The following is an 18,914-nucleotide window of genomic DNA, read 5'->3' as shown; positions in this document are numbered from 1 at the left end:
TCAGGCAAGACTCTAAGATGCTAGGCAACACTCTCACACCCCAGACAAGACTCTCAGATGCTAGGCAACACTCTCAGACCCCAGACAAGACTCTCAGATGCTAGGCAAGACTCTCAGACCCCAGGCAAGACTCTCAGATGCTAGGCAAGACTCTCAGACCCTAGGCAAGACTCTCAGATGCTAGGCAAGACTCTCAGATGCTAGGCAAGACTCTCAGACCCCAAACAAGACTCTCAGATGCTTGGCAAGACTCTCAGACCCCAGGCAAGACTCTCAGATGCTAGGCAAGACTCTCAGACCCCAGGCAAGACTCTCAGATGCTAGGCAAGACTCTCAGACCATAAGCAAGACTCTCAGACCCCAGGCAAGACTCTCAGATGTTAGGCAAGACTCTCAGACCCCAGGCAAGACTCTCAGACTACAGGCAAGACTCTCAGATGCTAGGCAAGTATCTCAGACCATAAGGAACACTCTCAGACCCCAGGAAAGACTCTCAGATGCTAGGCAAGACTCTCAGACCCCAGGCAATTCTCTTAGATGCTAGGCAACACTCTCAGACCCCAGGCAAGACTCTCAGATGCTAGGCAAGACTCTCAGACCCCAGGCAAGACTCTCAGATGCTAGGCAAGACTCTCAGACCCCAGACAAGACTCTCAGATGCTAGGCAAGAATCTCAGACCCCAGGCAAGACTCTTAGATGCTGGGCAAGACTCTCAGATCCCAGGCAAGACTCTCAGATGCTAGGCAAGACTCTCAGATGCTAGGCAACACTCTCAGATGCTAGGCAAGACTCTCAGAACCCAGGCAAGACTCTCAGATGCTAGGCAAGACTCTCAGACCCCAGGCAAGACGCTCAGATGCTAGGCAACACTCTCAGACCCCAGGCAAGACTCTCAGATGCTAGGCAAGACTCTCAGACCCCAGGCAAGACTCTCAGATGCTAGGCAAGACTCTCAGACCCCAGGCAAGACTCTCAGATGCTAGGCAAAACTCTCAGACCCCAGGCATTTCTCTTAGATGCTAGGCAACACTCTCAGATCCCAGGCAAGACTCTCAGATGCTAGGCAAGACTCTCAGACCCCAGGCAAGACTCTCAGATGCTAGGCAACACTCTCAGACCCCAGACAAGACTCTCAGATGCTAGGCAAGAATCTCAGACCCCAGGCAAGGCTCTTAGATGCTAGGCAAGACTCTCAGATCCCAGGCAAGACTCTCAGATGCTAGGCAAGACTCTCAGATGCTAGGCAACACTCTCAGATGCTAGGCAAGACTCTCAGACCCCAGGCAAGACTCTCAGATGCAAGGCAAGACTCTCAGACCCCAGGCAAGAAGCTCAGATGCTAGGCAACACTCTCAGACCCCAGGCAAGACTCTCAGATGCTAGGCAAGACTCTCTGACCCCAGGCAAGACTCTAAGATGCTAGGCAACACTCTCACACCCCAGACAAGACTCTCAGATGCTAGGCAACACTCTCAGACCCCAGACAAGACTCTCAGATGCTAGGCAAGACTCTCAGACCCCAGGCAAGACTCTCAGATGCTAGGCAAGACTCTCAGACCCCAGGCAAGACTCTCAGATGCTAGGCAAGACTCTCAGATGCTAGGCAAGACTCTCAGACCCCAGACAAGACTCTCAGATGCTAGGCAAGACTCTCAGACCCCAGGCAAGACTCTCAGATGCTAGGCAAGACTCTCAGACCGCAGGCAAGACTCTCAGATGCTAGGCAAGACTCTCAGACTATAAGCAATACTCTCAGACCCCAGGCAAGAATCTGAGATGTTAGGCAAGACTCTCAGACCCCAGGCAAGACTCTCAGACTACAGGCAAGACTCTCAGATGCTAGGCAAGTATCTCAGACCATAAGCAAGACTCTCAGACCCCAGGCAAGACTCTCAGATGCGAGGCAAGACTCTCAGACTCCAGGCAAGACTCTCAGATGCTAGGGAACACTCTCAGACCATAAGCAAGACTCTCAGACCCCAGGCAAGACTCTCAGATGCTAGGCAAGACTCTCAGATGCTAGGCAAGACTCTCAGACCCCAGGCAAGACTCTCAGATGCTAGGCAAGACTCTCAGACTCAAGGCAATTCTCTCAGATGCTAGGCAAGACTCTCAGACCCCAGGAAAGATTCTGAGATGCTAGGCAAGACTCTCAGACCCCAGACAAGACTCTCAGATGCTAGGCAAGAATCTCAGACCCCAGGCAATACTCTCAGATGGTAGGCAACAATCTCAGACTCCCGGCAATTCTCTTAGATGCTAGGCAACACTCTCAGAACCCAGGCAAGACTCTCAGATGCTAGGCAAGACTCTCAGACCCCAGGCAGGACTCTCAGATGCCAGGGAACACTCTCAGACCCCAGGCAAGACTTTCAGATGCCAGGCAACACTCTCAGACTCCAGGCAAGACTCTCAGATGCCAGGCAATACTCTCAGACTCCAGGCAAGACTCTCAAACGCCAGGCAACACTCTCAGACCCCAGGCAAGACTCTCAGATGCCAGGCAAGACTCTCAGACCCCAGGCAAGACTCTCAGATGCTAGGCAACACTCTCAGACCCCAGGCAAGAATCTCAGATGCTAGGCAACACTCTCAGATGCCAGGCAAGACTCTCAGATGCTAGGCAAGAATCTCAGACCCCAGGCAAGACTCTCAGATGCCAGGCAACACTCTCAGACTCCAGGCAAGACTCTCAGATGCCAGGCAAAACTCTCAGACTCCAGGCAAGACTCTCAGATGCCAGGCAAAACTCTCAGACCCCAGGCAAGACTCTCAGATGCCAGGCAAGACTCTCAGACCCCAGGCAAGACTCTCAGATGCCAGGCAAGACTCTCAGACCCCAGGCAAGACTCTCAGATGCCAGGCAAGACTCTCAGACTCCAGGCAAGACTCTCAGATGCTAGGCAAGACTCTCAGACCTTAGGCAAGACTCTCAGATGCTAGGCAAGACTCTCAGACCTTAGGCAAGACGCTCAGATGCTAGGCAAGGCTCTCAGACCCCAGGCAAGACTCTCAGATGCTAGGCAAGACTCTCAGACTCCAGGCAAGACTCTCAGATGCTAGGCAAGTATCTCAGACCATAAGCAACACTCTCAGACCCCAGGAAAGACTCTCAGATGCTAGGCAAGACTCTCAGACCCCAGGCATTTCTCTTAGATGCTAGGCAACACTCTCAGACCCCAGGAAAGACTCTCAGATGCTAGGCAAGACTCTCAGACCCCAGGCAAGACTCTCAGATGCTAGGCAACACTCTCAGACCCCAGACAAGACTCTCAGATGCAAGGCAAGACTCTCAGATGCTAGGCAAGAATCTCAGACCCCAGGCAAGACTCTTAGATGCTAGGCAAGACTCTCAGATCCCAGGCAAGACTCTCAGATGCTAGGCAAGACTCTCAGATGCTAGGCAACACTCTCAGATGCTAGGCAAGACTCTCAGACCCCAGGCAAGACTCTCAGATGCTAGGCAAGACTCTCAGACCCCAGGCAAGAAGCTCAGATGCTAGGCAACACTCTCAGACCTCAGGCAAGACTCTCAGATGCTAGGCAAGACTCTCAGACCTCAGGCAAGACTCTAAGATGCTAGGCAACACTCTCACACCCCAGACAAGACTCTCAGATGCTAGGCAACACTCTCAGACCCCAGACAAGACTCTCAGATGCTAGGCAAGACTCTCAGACCCCAGGCAAGACTCTCAGATGCTAGGCAAGACTCTCAGACCCTAGGCAAGACTCTCAGATGCTAGGCAAGACTCTCAGATGCTAGGCAAGACTCTCAGACCCCAAACAAGACTCTCAGATGCTTGGCAAGACTCTCAGACCCCAGGCAAGACTCTCAGATGCTAGGCAAGACTCTCAGACCCCAGGCAAGACTCTCAGATGCTAGGCAAGACTCTCAGACTATAAGCAATACTCTCAGACCCCAGGCAAGACTCTCAGATGTTAGGCAAGACTCTCAGACCCCAGGCAAGACTCTCAGACTACAGGCAAGACTCTCAGATGCTAGGCAAGTATCTCAGACCATAAGCAAGACTCTCAGACCCCAGGCAAGACTCTCAGATGCTAGGCAAGACTCTCAGATGCTAGGCAAGACTCTCAGACTCCAGGCAAGACTCTCAGATGCTAGGGAACACTCTCAGACCATAAGCAAGACTCTCAGACCCCAGGAAAGACTCTCAGATGCTAGGCAAGACTCTCAGATGCTAGGCAAGACTCTCAGACCCCAGGCAAGACTCTCAGATGCTAGGCAAGACTCTCAGACTCAAGGCAAGACTCTCAGATGCTAGGCAAGACTCTCAGAACCCAGGCAAGACTCTCAGATGCTAGGCAAGACTCTCAGACCCCAGGCAGGACTCTCAGATGCCAGGCAACACTCTCAGACCCCAGGCAAGACTTTCAGATGCCAGGCAACACTCTCAGACTCCAGGCAAGACTCTCAGATGCCAGGCAATACTCTCAGACTCCAGGCAAGACTCTCAAACGCCAGGCAACACTCTCAGACCCCAGGCAAGACTCTCAGACGCCAGGCAAGACTCTCAGACCCCAGGCAAGACTCTCAGATGCTAGGCAACACTCTCAGACCCCAGGCAAGACTCTCAGATGCTAGGCAACACTCTCAGACTCCAGGCAATTCTCTCAGATGCTAGGCAACACTCTCAGACCCCAAGCAAGACTCTCAGACCTTAGAGAAGACTCTCAGATGCTAGGCAAGACTCTCAGACCCCAGGCAAGACTCTCAGATGCTAGGCAAGACTCCCAGACCCCAGGCAAGACTCTCAGATGCTAGGCAACACTCTCAGACCCCAAGCAAGACTCTCAGAGCCCAGGCAAGACTCTCAGATGCTAGGCAACACTCTCAGACCCCAGGCAAGACTCTCATCTGCTAGGCAAGACTCTCAGACCCCAGGCAAGACTCTCAGATGCTAGGCAACACTCTCAGACCCCAGGGAAGACTCTCAGATGCCAGGCAACACTCTCAGACTCCAGGCAAGACTCTCAGATGCCAGGCAAGACTCTCAGACTCCAGGCAAGACTCTCAGGCGCCAGGCAACACTCTCAGACCCCAGGCAAGACTCTCAGATGCCAGGCAAGACTCTCAGACCCCAGGCAAGACTCTCAGATGCTAGGGAACACTCTCAGACCATAAGCAAGACTCTCAGACCCCAGGCAAGACTCTCAGATGCTAGGCAAGACTCTCAGATGCTAGGCAAGACTCTCAGACCCCAGACAAGACTCTCAGATGCCAGGCAAGACTCTCAGACCCCAGGCAAGACTCTCAGATGCTAGGCAAGACTCTCAGACCACAGGCAAGACTCTCAGATGCTAGGCAACACTCTCAGACTCCAGGCAAGGCTCTCAGATGCCAGGCAAAACTCTCAGACCCCAGGCAAGACTCTCAGATGCCAGGCAAGACTCTCAGACACCATGCAAGACTCTCAGATGCCAGGCAAGACTCTCAGACTCTAGGCAAGACTCTCAGATGCTAGGCAAGACTCCCAGACCTTAGGCAAGACTCTCAGATGCTAGGCAAGACTCTTAGACCTTAGGCAAGACGCTCAGATGCTACGCAAGACTCTCAGACCTTAGAGAAGACTCTCAGATGCTAGGCAAGACTCTCAGACCCCAGGCAAGACTCTCAGATGCTAGGCAAGACTCCCAGACCCCAGGCAAGACTCTCAGATGCTAGGCAACACTCTCAGACCCCAAGCAAGACTCTCAGATGCTAGGCAAGACTCTCAGACCCCAGGCAAGACTCTCAGATGCTAGGCAAGACTCTCAGACCCCAGACAAGACTCTCAGATGCTAGGCAAGAATCTCAGACCCCAGGCAAGACTCTTAGATGCTGGGCAAGACTCTCAGATCCCAGGCAAGACTCTCAGATGCTAGGCAAGACTCTCAGATGCTAGGCAACACTCTCAGATGCTAGGCAAGACTCTCAGAACCCAGGCAAGACTCTCAGATGCTAGGCAAGACTCTCAGACCCCAGGCAAGACGCTCAGATGCTAGGCAACACTCTCAGACCCCAGGCAAGACTCTCAGATGCTAGGCAAGACTCTCAGACCCCAGGCAAGACTCTTAGATGCTGGGCAAGACTCTCAGATCCCAGGCAAGACTCTCAGATGCTAGGCAAGACTCTCAGATGCTAGGCAACACTCTCAGATGCTAGGCAAGACTCTCAGAACCCAGGCAAGACTCTCAGATGCTAGGCAAGACTCTCAGACCCCAGGCAAAATGCTCAGATGCTAGGCAACACTCTCAGACCCCAGGCAAGACTCTCAGATTTTAGGCAAGACTCTCAGACCCCAGGCAAGACTCTCAGATGCTAGGCAAGACTCTCAGACCCCAGGCAAGACTCTCAGATGCTAGGCAAAACTCTCAGACCCCAGGCATTTCTCTTAGATGCTAGGCAACACTCTCAGATCCCAGGCAAGACTCTCAGATGCTAGGCAAGACTCTCAGACCCCAGGCAAGACTCTCAGATGCTAGGCAACACTCTCAGACCCCAGACAAGACTCTCAGATGCTAGGCAAGAATCTCAGACCCCAGGCAAGACTCTTAGATGCTAGGCAAGACTCTCAGATCCCAGGCAAGACTCTCAGATGCTAGGCAAGACTCTCAGATGCTAGGCAACACTCTCAGATGCTAGGCAAGACTCTCAGACCCCAGGCAAGACTCTCAGATGCTAGGCAAGACTCTCAGACCCCAGGCAAGAAGCTCAGATGCTAGGCAACACTCTCAGACCCCAGGCAAGACTCTCAGATGCTAGGCAAGACTCTCTGACCCCAGGCAAGACTCTAAGATGCTAGGCAACACTCTCACACCCCAGACAAGACTCTCAGATGCTAGGCAACACTCTCAGACCCCAGACAAGACTCTCAGATGCTAGGCAAGACTCTCAGACCCCAGGCAAGACTCTCAGATGCTAGGCAAGACTCTCAGACCCCAGGCAAGACTCTCAGATGCTAGGCAAGACTCTCAGATGCTAGGCAAGACTCTCAGACCCCAGACAAGACTCTCAGATGCTAGGCAAGACTCTCAGACCCCAGGCAAGACTCTCAGATGCTAGGCAAGACTCTCAGACCGCAGGCAAGACTCTCAGATGCTAGGCAAGACTCTCAGACTATAAGCAATACTCTCAGACCCCAGGCAAGACTCTCAGATGTTAGGCAAGACTCTCAGACCCCAGGCAAGACTCTCAGACTACAGGCAAGACTCTCAGATGCTAGGCAAGTATCTCAGACCATAAGCAAGACTCTTAGACCCCAGGCAAGACTCTCAGATGCTAGGCAAGACTCTCAGATTCCAGGCAAGACTCTCAGATGCTAGGGAACACTCTCAGACCATAAGCAAGACTCTCAGACCCCAGGCAAGACTCTCAGATGCTAGGCAAGACTCTCAGATGCTAGGCAAGACTCTCAGACCCCAGGCAAGACTCTCAGATGCTAGGCAAGACTCTCAGACTCAAGGCAATTCTCTCAGATGCTAGGCAAGACTCTCAGACCCCAGGAAAGATTCTGAGATGCTAGGCAAGACTCTCAGACCCCAGACAAGACTCTCAGATGCTAGGCAAGAATCTCAGACCCCAGGCAAGACTCTCAGATGGTAGGCAACAATCTCAGACTCCCGGCAATTCTCTTAGATGCTAGGCAACACTCTCAGAACCCAGGCAAGACTCTCAGATGCTAGGCAAGACTCTCAGACCCCAGGCAGGACTCTCAGATGCCAGGGAACACTCTCAGACCCCAGGCAAGACTTTCAGATGCCAGGCAACACTCTCAGACTCCAGGCAAGACTCTCAGATGCCAGGCAATACTCTCAGACTCCAGGCAAGACTCTCAAACGCCAGGCAACACTCTCAGACCCCAGGCAAGACTCTCAGATGCCAGGCAAGACTCTCAGACCCCAGGCAAGACTCTCAGATGCTAGGCAACACTCTCAGACCCCAGGCAAGAATCTCAGATGCTAGGCAACACTCTCAGATGCCAGGCAAGACTCTCAGATGCTAGGCAAGACTCTCAGACCCCAGGCAAGACTCTCAGATGCCAGGCAACACTCTCAGACTCCAGGCAAGACTCTCAGATGCCAGGCAAAACTCTCAGACTCCAGGCAAGACTCTCAGATGCCAGGCAAAACTCTCAGACCCCAGGCAAGACTCTCAGATGCCAGGCAAGACTCTCAGACCCCAGGCAAGACTCTCAGATGCCAGGCAAGACTCTCAGACCCCAGGCAAGACTCTCAGATGCCAGGCAAGACTCTCAGACTCCAGGCAAGACTCTCAGATGCTAGGCAAGACTCTCAGACCTTAGGCAAGACTCTCAGATGCTAGGCAAGACTCTCAGACCTTAGGCAAGTCGCTCAGATGCTAGGCAAGGCTCTCAGACCTTAGGCAAGACTCTCAGATGCTAGGCAAGACTCTCAGACCCCAGGCAAGACTCTCAGATGCTAGGCAAGACTCTCAGACTCCAGGCAAGACTCTCAGATGCTAGGCAAGTATCTCAGACCATAAGCAACACTCTCAGACCCCAGGAAAGACTCTCAGATGCTAGGCAAGACTCTCAGACCCCAGGCATTTCTCTTAGATGCTAGGCAACACTCTCAGATCCCAGGCAAGACTCTCAGATGCTAGGCAAGACTCTCAGACCCCAGGCAAGACTCTCAGATGCTAGGCAACACTCTCAGACCCCAGACAAGACTCTCAAATGCTAGGCAAGAATCTCAGACCCCAGGCAAGACTCTTAGATGCTAGGCAAGACTCTCAGATCCCAGGCAAGACTCTCAGATGCTAGGCAAGACTCTCAGATGCTAGGCAACACTCTCAGATGCTAGGCAAGACTCTCAGACCCCAGGCAAGACTCTCAGATGCTAGGCAAGACTCTCAGACCCCAGGCAAGACGCTCAGATGCAAGGCAACACTCTCAGACCCCAGGCAAGACTCTCAGATGCTAGGCAAGACTCTCAGACCCCAGGCAAGACTCTAAGATGCTAGGCAACACTCTCACACCCCAGACAAGACTCTCAGATGCTAGGCAACACTCTCAGACCCCAGACAAGACTCTCAGATGCTAGGCAAGACTCTCAGACCCCAGGCAAGACTCTCAGATGCTAGGCAAGACTCTCAGACCCCAGGCAAGACTCTCAGATGCTAGGCAAGACACTCAGATGCTAGGCAAGACTCTCAGACCCCAAACAAGACTCTCAGATGCTAGGCAAGACTCTCAGACCCCAGGCAAGACTCTCAGATGCTAGGCAAGACTCTCAGACCCCAGGCAAGACTCTCAGATGCTAGGCAAGACTCTCAGACTATAAGCAATACTCTCAGACCCCAGGCAAGACTCTCAGACTACAGGCAAGACTCTCAGATGCTAGGGAACACTCTCAGACCATAAGCAAGACTCTCAGACCCCAGGCAAGACTCTCAGATGCTAGGCAAGACTCTCAGATGCTAGGCAAGACTCTCAGACCCCAGGCAAGACTCTCAGATGCTAGGCAAGACTCTCAGACTCAAGGCAATTCTCTCAGATGCTAGGCAAGACTCTCAGACCCCAGGCAAGATTCTGAGATGCTAGGCAAGACTCTCAGACCCCAGACAATACTCTCAGATGCTAGGCAAGACTCTCAGAACCCAGGCAAGACTCTGAGATGCTAGGCAAGACTCTCAGACCCCAGGCAGGACTCTCAGATGCCAGGCAACACTCTCAGACCCCAGGCAAGACTTTCAGATGCCAGGCAACACTCTCAGACTCCAGGCAAGACTCTCAAACGCCAGTCAACACTCTCAGACCCCAGGCAAGACTCTCAGACGCCAGGCAAGACTCTCAGACCCCAGGCAAGACTCTCAGATGCTAGGCAACACTCTCAGACCCCAGGCAAGACTCTCAGGTGCTAGGCAACACTCTCAGACTCCAGGCAATTCTCTCAGATGCTAGGCAACACTCTCAGACCCCAAGCAAGACTCTCAGACCTTAGAGAAGACTCTCAGATGCTAGGCAAGACTCTCAGACCCCAGGCAAGACTCTCAGATGCTAGGCAAGACTCCCAGACCCCAGGCAAGACTCTCAGATGCTAGGCAACACTCTCAGACCCCAAGCAAGACTCTCAGAGCCCAGGCAAGACTCTCAGATGCTAGGCAACACTCTCAGACCACAGGCAAGACTCTCAGATGCTAGGCAAGACTCTCAGACCCCAGGCAAGACTCTCAGATGCTAGGCAACACTCTCAGACCCCAGGGAAGACTCTCAGATGCCAGGCAACACTCTCAGACTCCAGGCAAGACTCTCAGATGCCAGGCAAGACTCTCAGACCCCAGGCAAGACTCTCAGATGCTAGGGAACACTCTCAGACCATAAGCAAGACTCTCAGACCCCAGGCAAGACTCTCAGATGCTAGGCAAGACTCTCAGATGCTAGGCAAGACTCTCAGACCTTAGGCAAGACGCTCAGATGCTAGGCAAGACTCTCAGACCTTAGGCAAGACTCTCAGATGCTAGGCAAGACTCTCAGACCTTAGGCAAGACGCTCAGATGCTAGGCAAGACTCTCAGACCTTAGAGAAGACTCTCAGATGCTAGGCAAGACTCTCAGACCCCAGGCAAGACTCTCAGATGCTAGGCAAGACTCCCAGACCCCAGGCAAGACTCTCAGATGCTAGGCAACACTCTCAGACCCCAAGCAAGACTCTCAGAGCCCAGGCAAGAATCTCAGATGCTAGGCAACACTCTCAGACCCCAGGCAAGACTCTCAGATGCTAGGCAAGACTCTCAGACCCCAGGCAAGACTCTCAGATGCTAGGCAACACTCTCAGACTCCAGGCAAGACTCTCAGATGCTAGGCAAGACTCTCAGACCCCAGGCAAGACTCTCAGATGCTAGGCAAGACTCTCAGACTATAAGCAATACTCTCAGACCCCAGGCAAGACTCTCAGATGTTAGGCAAGACTCTCAGACCCCAGGCAAGACTCTCAGACTACAGGCAAGACTCTCAGATGCTAGGCAAGTATCTCAGACCATAAGCAAGACTCTCAGACCCCAGGCAAGACTCTCAGATGCTAGGCAAGACTCTCAGATTCCAGGCAAGACTCTCAGATGCTAGGGAACACTCTCAGACCATAAGCAAGAATCTCAGACCCCAGGCAAGACTCTCAGATGCTAGGCAAGACTCTCAGATGCTAGGCAAGACTCTCAGACCCCAGGCAAGACTCTCAGATGCTAGGCAAGACTCTCAGACTCAAGGCAATTCTCTTAGATGCTAGGCAAGACTCTCAGACCCCAGGAAAGATTCTGAGATGCTAGGCAAGACTCTCAGACCCCAGACAAGACTCTCAGATGCTAGGCAAGAATCTCAGACCCCAGGCAAGACTCTCAGAATGTAGGCAACAATCTCAGACTCCCGGCAATTCTCTTAGATGCTAGGCAACACTCTCAGAACCCAGGCAAGACTCTCAGATGCTAGGCAAGACTCTCAGACCCCAGGCAGGACTCTCAGATGCCAGGGAACACTCTCAGACCCCAGGCAAGACTTTCAGATGCCAGGCAACACTCTCAGACTCCAGGCAAGACTCTCAGATGCCAGGCAATACTCTCAGACTCCAGGCAAGACTCTCAAACGCCAGGCAACACTCTCAGACCCCAGGCAAGACTCTCAGATGCCAGGCAAGACTCTCAGACCCCAGGCAAGACTCTCAGATGCTAGGCAACACTCTCAGACCCCAGGCAAGAATCTCAGATGCTAGGCAACACTCTCAGATGCCAGGCAAGACTCTCAGATGCTAGGCAAGACTCTCAGACCCCAGGCAAGACTCTCAGATGCCAGGCAACACTCTCAGACTCCAGGCAAGACTCTCAGATGCCAGGCAAAACTCTCAGACTCCAGGCAAGACTCTCAGATGCCAGGCAAAACTCTCAGACCCCAGGCAAGACTCTCAGATGCCAGGCAAGACTCTCAGACCCCAGGCAAGACTCTCAGATGCCAGGCAAGACTCTCAGACCCCAGGCAAGACTCTCAGATGCCAGGCAAGACTCTCAGACTCCAGGCAAGACTCTCAGATGCTAGGCAAGACTCTCAGACCTTAGGCAAGACTCTCAGATGCTAGGCAAGACTCTCAGACCTTAGGCAAGTCGCTCAGATGCTAGGCAAGGCTCTCAGACCTTAGGCAAGACTCTCAGATGCTAGGCAAGACTCTCAGACCCCAGGCAAGACTCTCAGATGCTAGGCAAGACTCTCAGACTCCAGGCAAGACTCTCAGATGCTAGGCAAGTATCTCAGACCATAAGCAACACTCTCAGACCCCAGGAAAGACTCTCAGATGCTAGGCAAGACTCTCAGACCCCAGGCATTTCTCTTAGATGCTAGGCAACACTCTCAGATCCCAGGCAAGACTCTCAGATGCTAGGCAAGACTCTCAGACCCCAGGCAAGACTCTCAGATGCTAGGCAACACTCTCAGACCCCAGACAAGACTCTCAAATGCTAGGCAAGAATCTCAGACCCCAGGCAAGACTCTTAGATGCTAGGCAAGACTCTCAGATCCCAGGCAAGACTCTCAGATGCTAGGAAAGACTCTCAGATGCTAGGCAACACTCTCAGATGCTAGGCAAGACTCTCAGACCCCAGGCAAGACTCTCAGATGCTAGGCAAGACTCTCAGACCCCAGGCAAGAAGCTCAGATGCAAGGCAACACTCTCAGACCCCAGGCAAGACTCTCAGATGCTAGGCAAGACTCTCAGACCCCAGGCAAGACTCTAAGATGCTAGGCAACACTCTCACACCCCAGACAAGACTCTCAGATGCTAGGCAACACTCTCAGACCCCAGACAAGACTCTCAGATGCTAGGCAAGACTCTCAGACCCCAGGCAAGACTCTCAGATGCTAGGCAAGACTCTCAGACCCCAGGCAAGACTCTCAGATGCTAGGCAAGACACTCAGATGCTAGGCAAGACTCTCAGACCCCAAACAAGACTCTCAGATGCTAGGCAAGACTCTCAGACCCCAGGCTAGACTCTCAGATGCTAGGCAAGACTCTCAGACCCCAGGCAAGACTCTCAGATGCTAGGCAAGACTCTCAGACTATAAGCAATACTCTCAGACCCCAGGCAAGACTCTCAGACTACAGGCAAGACTCTCAGATGCTAGGGAACACTCTCAGACCATAAGCAAGACTCTCAGACCCCAGGCAAGACTCTCAGATGCTAGGCAAGACTCTCAGATGCTAGGCAAGACTCTCAGACCCCAGGCAAGACTCTCAGATGCTAGGCAAGACTCTCAGACTCAAGGCAATTCTCTCAGATGCTAGGCAAGACTCTCAGACCCCAGGCAAGATTCTGAGATGCTAGGCAAGACTCTCAGACCCCAGACAAGACTCTCAGATGCTAGGCAAGACTCTCAGAACCCAGGCAAGACTCTCAGATGCTAGGCAAGACTCTCAGACCCCAGGCAGGACTCTCAGATGCCAGGCAACACTCTCAGACCCCAGGCAAGACTTTCAGATGCCAGGCAACACTCTCAGACTCCAGGCAAGACTCTCAGATGCCAGGCAATACTCTCAGACTCCAGGCAAGACTCTCAAACGCCAGGCAACACTCTCAGACCCCAGGCAAGACTCTCAGACGCCAGGCAAGACTCTCAGACCCCAGGCAAGACTCTCAGATGCTAGGCAACACTCTCAGACCCCAGGCAAGACTCTCAGGTGCTAGGCAACACTCTCAGACTCCAGGCAATTCTCTCAGATGCTAGGCAACACTCTCAGACCCCAAGCAAGACTCTCAGACCTTAGAGAAGACTCTCAGATGCTAGGCAAGACTCTCAGACCCCAGGCAAGACTCTCAGATGCTAGGCAAGACTCCCAGACCCCAGGCAAGACTCTCAGATGCTAGGCAACACTCTCAGACCCCAAGCAAGACTCTCAGAGCCCAGGCAAGACTCTCAGATGCTAGGCAACACTCTCAGACCCCAGGCAAGACTCTCAGACCCCAAGCAAGACTCTCAGAGCCCAGGCAAGACTCTCAGATGCTAGGCAACACTCTCAGACCCCAGGCAAGACTCTCAGATGCTAGGCAAGACTCTCAGACCCCAGGCAAGACTCTCAGATGCTAGGCAACACTCTCAGACCCCAGGGAAGACTCTCAGATGCCAGGCAACACTCTCAGACTCCATGCAAGACTCTCAGATGCCAGGCAAGACTCTCAGACCCCAGGCAAGACTCTCAGATGCTAGGGAACACTCTCAGACCATAAGCAAGACTCTCAGACCCCAGGCAAGACTCTCAGATGCTAGGCAAGACTCTCAGATGCTAGGCAAGACTCTCAGACCTTAGGCAAGACGCTCAGATGCTAGGCAAGACTCTCAGACCTTAGGCAAGACTCTCAGATGCTAGGCAAGACTCTCAGACCTTAGGCAAGACGCTCAGATGCTAGGCAAGACTCTCAGACCTTAGAGAAGACTCTCAGATGCTAGGCAAGACTCTCAGACCCCAGGCAAGACTCTCAGATGCTAGGCAAGACTCCCAGACCCCAGGCAAGACTCTCAGATGCTAGGCAACACTCTCAGACCCCAAGCAAGACTCTCAGAGCCCAGGCAAGAATCTCAGATGCTAGGCAACACTCTCAGACCCCAGGCAAGACTCTCAGATGCTAGGCAAGACTCTCAGACCCCAGGCAAGACTCTCAGATGCTAGGCAACACTCTCAGACTCCAGGCAAGACTCTCAGATGCCAGGCAAGACTCTCAGATGCTAGGCAACACTCTCAGACTCCAGGCAATTCTCTCAGATGCTAGGCAACACTCTCAGACCCCAAGCAAGACTCTCAGACCTTAGAGAAGACTCTCAGATGCTAGGCAAGACTCTCAGACCCCAGGCAAGACTCTCAGATGCTAGGCAAGACTCCCAGACCCCAGGCAAGACTCTCAGATGCTAGGCAACACTCTCAGACCCCAAGCAAGACTCTCAGAGCCCAGGCAAGACTCTCAGATGCTAGGCAACACTCTCAGACCCCAGGCAAGACTCTCAGATGCTAGGCAAGACTCTCAGACCCCAGGCAAGACTCTCAGATGCTAGGCAACACTCTCAGACCCCAGGGAAGACTCTCAGATGCCAGGCAACACTCTCAGACTCCAGGCAAGACTCTCAGATGCCAGGCAAGACTCTCAGACTCCAGGCAAGACTCTCAGGCGCCAGGCAACACTCTCAGACCCCAGGCAAGACTCTCAGATGCCAGGCAAGACTCTCAGACCCCAGGCAAGACTCTCAGATGCTTGGGAACACTCTCAGACCATAAGCAAGACTCTCAGACCCCAGGCAAGACTCTCAGATGCCAGGCAAAACTCTCAGACCCCAGGCAAGACTCTCAGATGCCAGGCAAGACTCTCAGACACCATGCAAGACTCTCAGATGCCAGGCAAGACTCTCAGACTCTAGGCAAGACTCTCAGATGCTAGGCAAGACTCCCAGACCTTAGGCAAGACTCTCAGATGCTAGGCAAGACTCTCAGACCTTAGGCAAGACGCTCAGATGCTAGGCAAGACTCTCAGACCTTAGAGAAGACTCTCAGATGCTAGGCAAGACTCTCAGACCCCAGGCAAGACTCTCAGATGCTAGGCAAGACTCCCAGACCCCAGGCAAGACTCTCAGATGCTAGGCAACACTCTCAGACCCCAAGCAAGACTCTCAGAGCCCAGGCAAGAATCTCAGATGCTAGGCAACACTCTCAGACCCCAGGCAAGACTCTCAGATGCTAGGCAAGACTCTCAGACCCCAGGCAAGACTCTCAGATGCTAGGCAAGACTCTCAGACTGCAGGCAAGACTCTCAGATGCTAGGCAAGACTCTCAGACTATAAGCAATACTCTCAGACCCCAGGCAAGACTCTCAGATGTTAGGCAAGACTCTCAGACCCCAGGCAAGACTCTCAGACTACAGGCAAGACTCTCAGATGCTAGGCAAGTATCTCAGACCATAAGCAAGACTCTCAGACCCCAGGCAAGACTCTCAGATGCTAGGCAAGACTCTCAGACTCCAGGCAAGACTCTCAGATGCTAGGGAACACTCTCAGACCATAAGCAAGACTCTCAGACCCCAGGCAAGACTCTCAGATGCTAGGCAAGACTCTCAGATGCTAGGCAAGACTCTCAGACCCCAGGCAAGACTCTCAGATGCTAGGCAAGACTCTCAGACTCAAGGCAATTCTCTCAGATGCTAGGCAAGAATCTCAGACCCCAGGCAAGACTCTCAGATGGTAGGCAACAATCTCAGACTCCCGGCAATTCTCTCAGATGCTAGGCAACACTCTCAGAACCCAGGCAAGACTCTCAGATGCTAGGCAAGACTCTCAGACCCCAGGCAGGACTCTCAGATGCCAGGGAACACTCTCAGACCCCAGGCAAGACTTTCAGATGCCAGGCAACACTCTCAGACTCCAGGCAAGACTCTCAGATGCCAGGCAATACTCTCAGACTCCAGGCAAGACTCTCAAACGCCAGGCAACACTCTCAGACCCCAGGCAAGACTCTCAGATGCCAGGCAAGACTCTCAGACCCCAGGCAAGACTCTCAGATGCTAGGCAACACTCTCAGACCCCAGGCAAGAATCTCAGATGCTAGGCAACACTCTCAGATGCCAGGCAAGACTCTCAGATGCTAGGCAAGACTCTCAGACCCCAGGCAAGACTCTCAGATGCCAGGCAACACTCTCAGACTCCAGGCAAGACTCTCAGATGCCAGGCAAAACTCTCAGACTCCAGGCAAGACTCTCAGATGCCAGGCAAAACTCTCAGACCCCAGGCAAGACTCTCAGATGCCAGGCAAGACTCTCAGACCCCAGGCAAGACTCTCAGATGCCAGGCAAGACTCTCAGACCCCAGGCAAGACTCTCAGATGCCAGGCAAGACTCTCAGACTCCAGGCAAGACTCTCAGATGCTAGGCAAGACTCTCAGACCTTAGGCAAGACTCTCAGATGCTAGGCAAGACTCTCAGACCTTAGGCAAGACGCTCAGATGCTAGGCAAGGCTCTCAGACCTTAGGCAAGACTCTCAGATGCTAGGCAAGACTCTCAGACCCCAGGCAAGACTCTCAGATGCTAGGCAAGACTCTCAGACTCCAGGCAAGACTCTCAGATGCTAGGCAAGTATCTCAGACCATAAGCAACACTCTCAGACCCCAGGAAAGACTCTCAGATGCTAGGCAAGACTCTCAGACCCCAGGCATTTCTCTTAGATGCTAGGCAACACTCTCAGATCCCAGGCAAGACTCTCAGATGCTAGGCAAGACTCTCAGACCCCAGGCAAGACTCTCAGATGCTAGGCAACACTCTCAGACCCCAGACAAGACTCTCAAATGCTAGGCAAGAATCTCAGACCCCAGGCAAGACTCTTAGATGCTAGGCAAGACTCTCAGATCCCAGGCAAGACTCTCAGATGCTAGGCAAGACTCTCAGATGCTAGGAAACACTCTCAGATGCTAGGCAAGACTCTCAGACCCCAGGCAAGACTCTCAGATGCTAGGCAAGACTCTCAGACCCCAGGCAAGAAGCTCAGATGCTAGGCAACACTCTCAGACCTCAGGCAAGACTCTCAGATGCTAGGCAAGACTCTCAGACCCCAGGCAAGACTCTAAGATGCTAGGCAACACTCTCACACCCCAGACAAGACTCTCAGATGCTAGGCAACACTCTCAGACCCCAGACAAGACTCTCAGATGCTAGGCAAGACTCTCAGACCCCAGGCAAGACTCTCAGATGCTAGGCAAGACTCTCAGACCCTAGGCAAGACTCTCAGATGCTAGGCAAGACTCTCAGATGCTAGGCAAGACTCTCAGACCCCAAACAAGACTCTCAGATGCTAGGCAAGACTCTCAGACCCCAGGCAAGACTCTCAGATGCTAGGCAAGACTCTCAGACCCCAGGCAAGACTCTCAGATGCTAGGCAAGACTCTCAGACTATAAGCAATACTCTCAGACCCCAGGCAAGACTCTCAGATGTTAGGCAAGACTCTCAGACCCCAGGCAAGACTCTCAGACTACAGGCAAGACTCTCAGATGCTAGGCAAGTATCTCAGACCATAAGCAAGACTCTCAGACCCCAGGCAAGACTCTCAGATGCTAGGCAAGACTCTCAGATGCTAGGCAAGACTCTCAGACTCCAGGCAAGACTCTCAGATGCTAGGGAACACTCTCAGACCATAAGCAAGACTCTCAGACCCCAGGCAAGACTCTCAGATGCTAGGCAAGACTCTCAGATGCTAGGCAAGACTCTCAGACCCCAGGCAAGACTCTCAGATGCTAGGCAAGACTCTCAGACTCAAGGCAATTCTCTCAGATGCTAGGCAAGACTCTCAGACCCCAGGCAAGATTCTGAGATGCTAGGCAAGACTCTCAGACCCCAGGCAAGACTCTCAGATGCTAGGCAAGACTCTCAGACTATAAGCAATACTCTCAGACCCCAGGCAAGACTCTCAGATGTTAGGCAAGACTCTCAGACCCCAGGCAAGACTCTCAGACTACAGGCAAGACTCTCAGATGCTAGGCAAGTATCTCAGACCATAAGCAAGACTCTCAGACCCCAGGCAAGACTCTCAGATGCTAGGCAAGACTCTCAGATGCTAGGCAAGACTCTCAGACTCCAGGCAAGACTCTCAGATGCTAGGGAACACTCTCAGACCATAAGCAAGACTCTCAGACCCCAGGCAAGACTCTCAGATGCTAGGCAAGACTCTCAGATGCTAGGCAAGACTCTCAGATCCCAGGCAAGACTCTCAGATGCTAGGCAAGACTCTCAGACTCAAGGCAATTCTCTCAGATGCTAGGCAAGACTCTCAGACCCCAGGCAAGATTCTGAGATGCTAGGCAAGACTCTCAGACCCCAGACAAGACTCTCAGATGCTAGGCAAGACTCTCAGAACCCAGGCAAGACTCTCAGATGCTAGGCAAGACTCT

Source organism: Hemicordylus capensis, chromosome 12, assembly GCF_027244095.1.
Source record: "Hemicordylus capensis ecotype Gifberg chromosome 12, rHemCap1.1.pri, whole genome shotgun sequence".
Taxonomy (NCBI): domain Eukaryota; kingdom Metazoa; phylum Chordata; class Lepidosauria; order Squamata; family Cordylidae; genus Hemicordylus; species Hemicordylus capensis.
Note: the sequence above shows the minus strand (reverse complement) of the source record.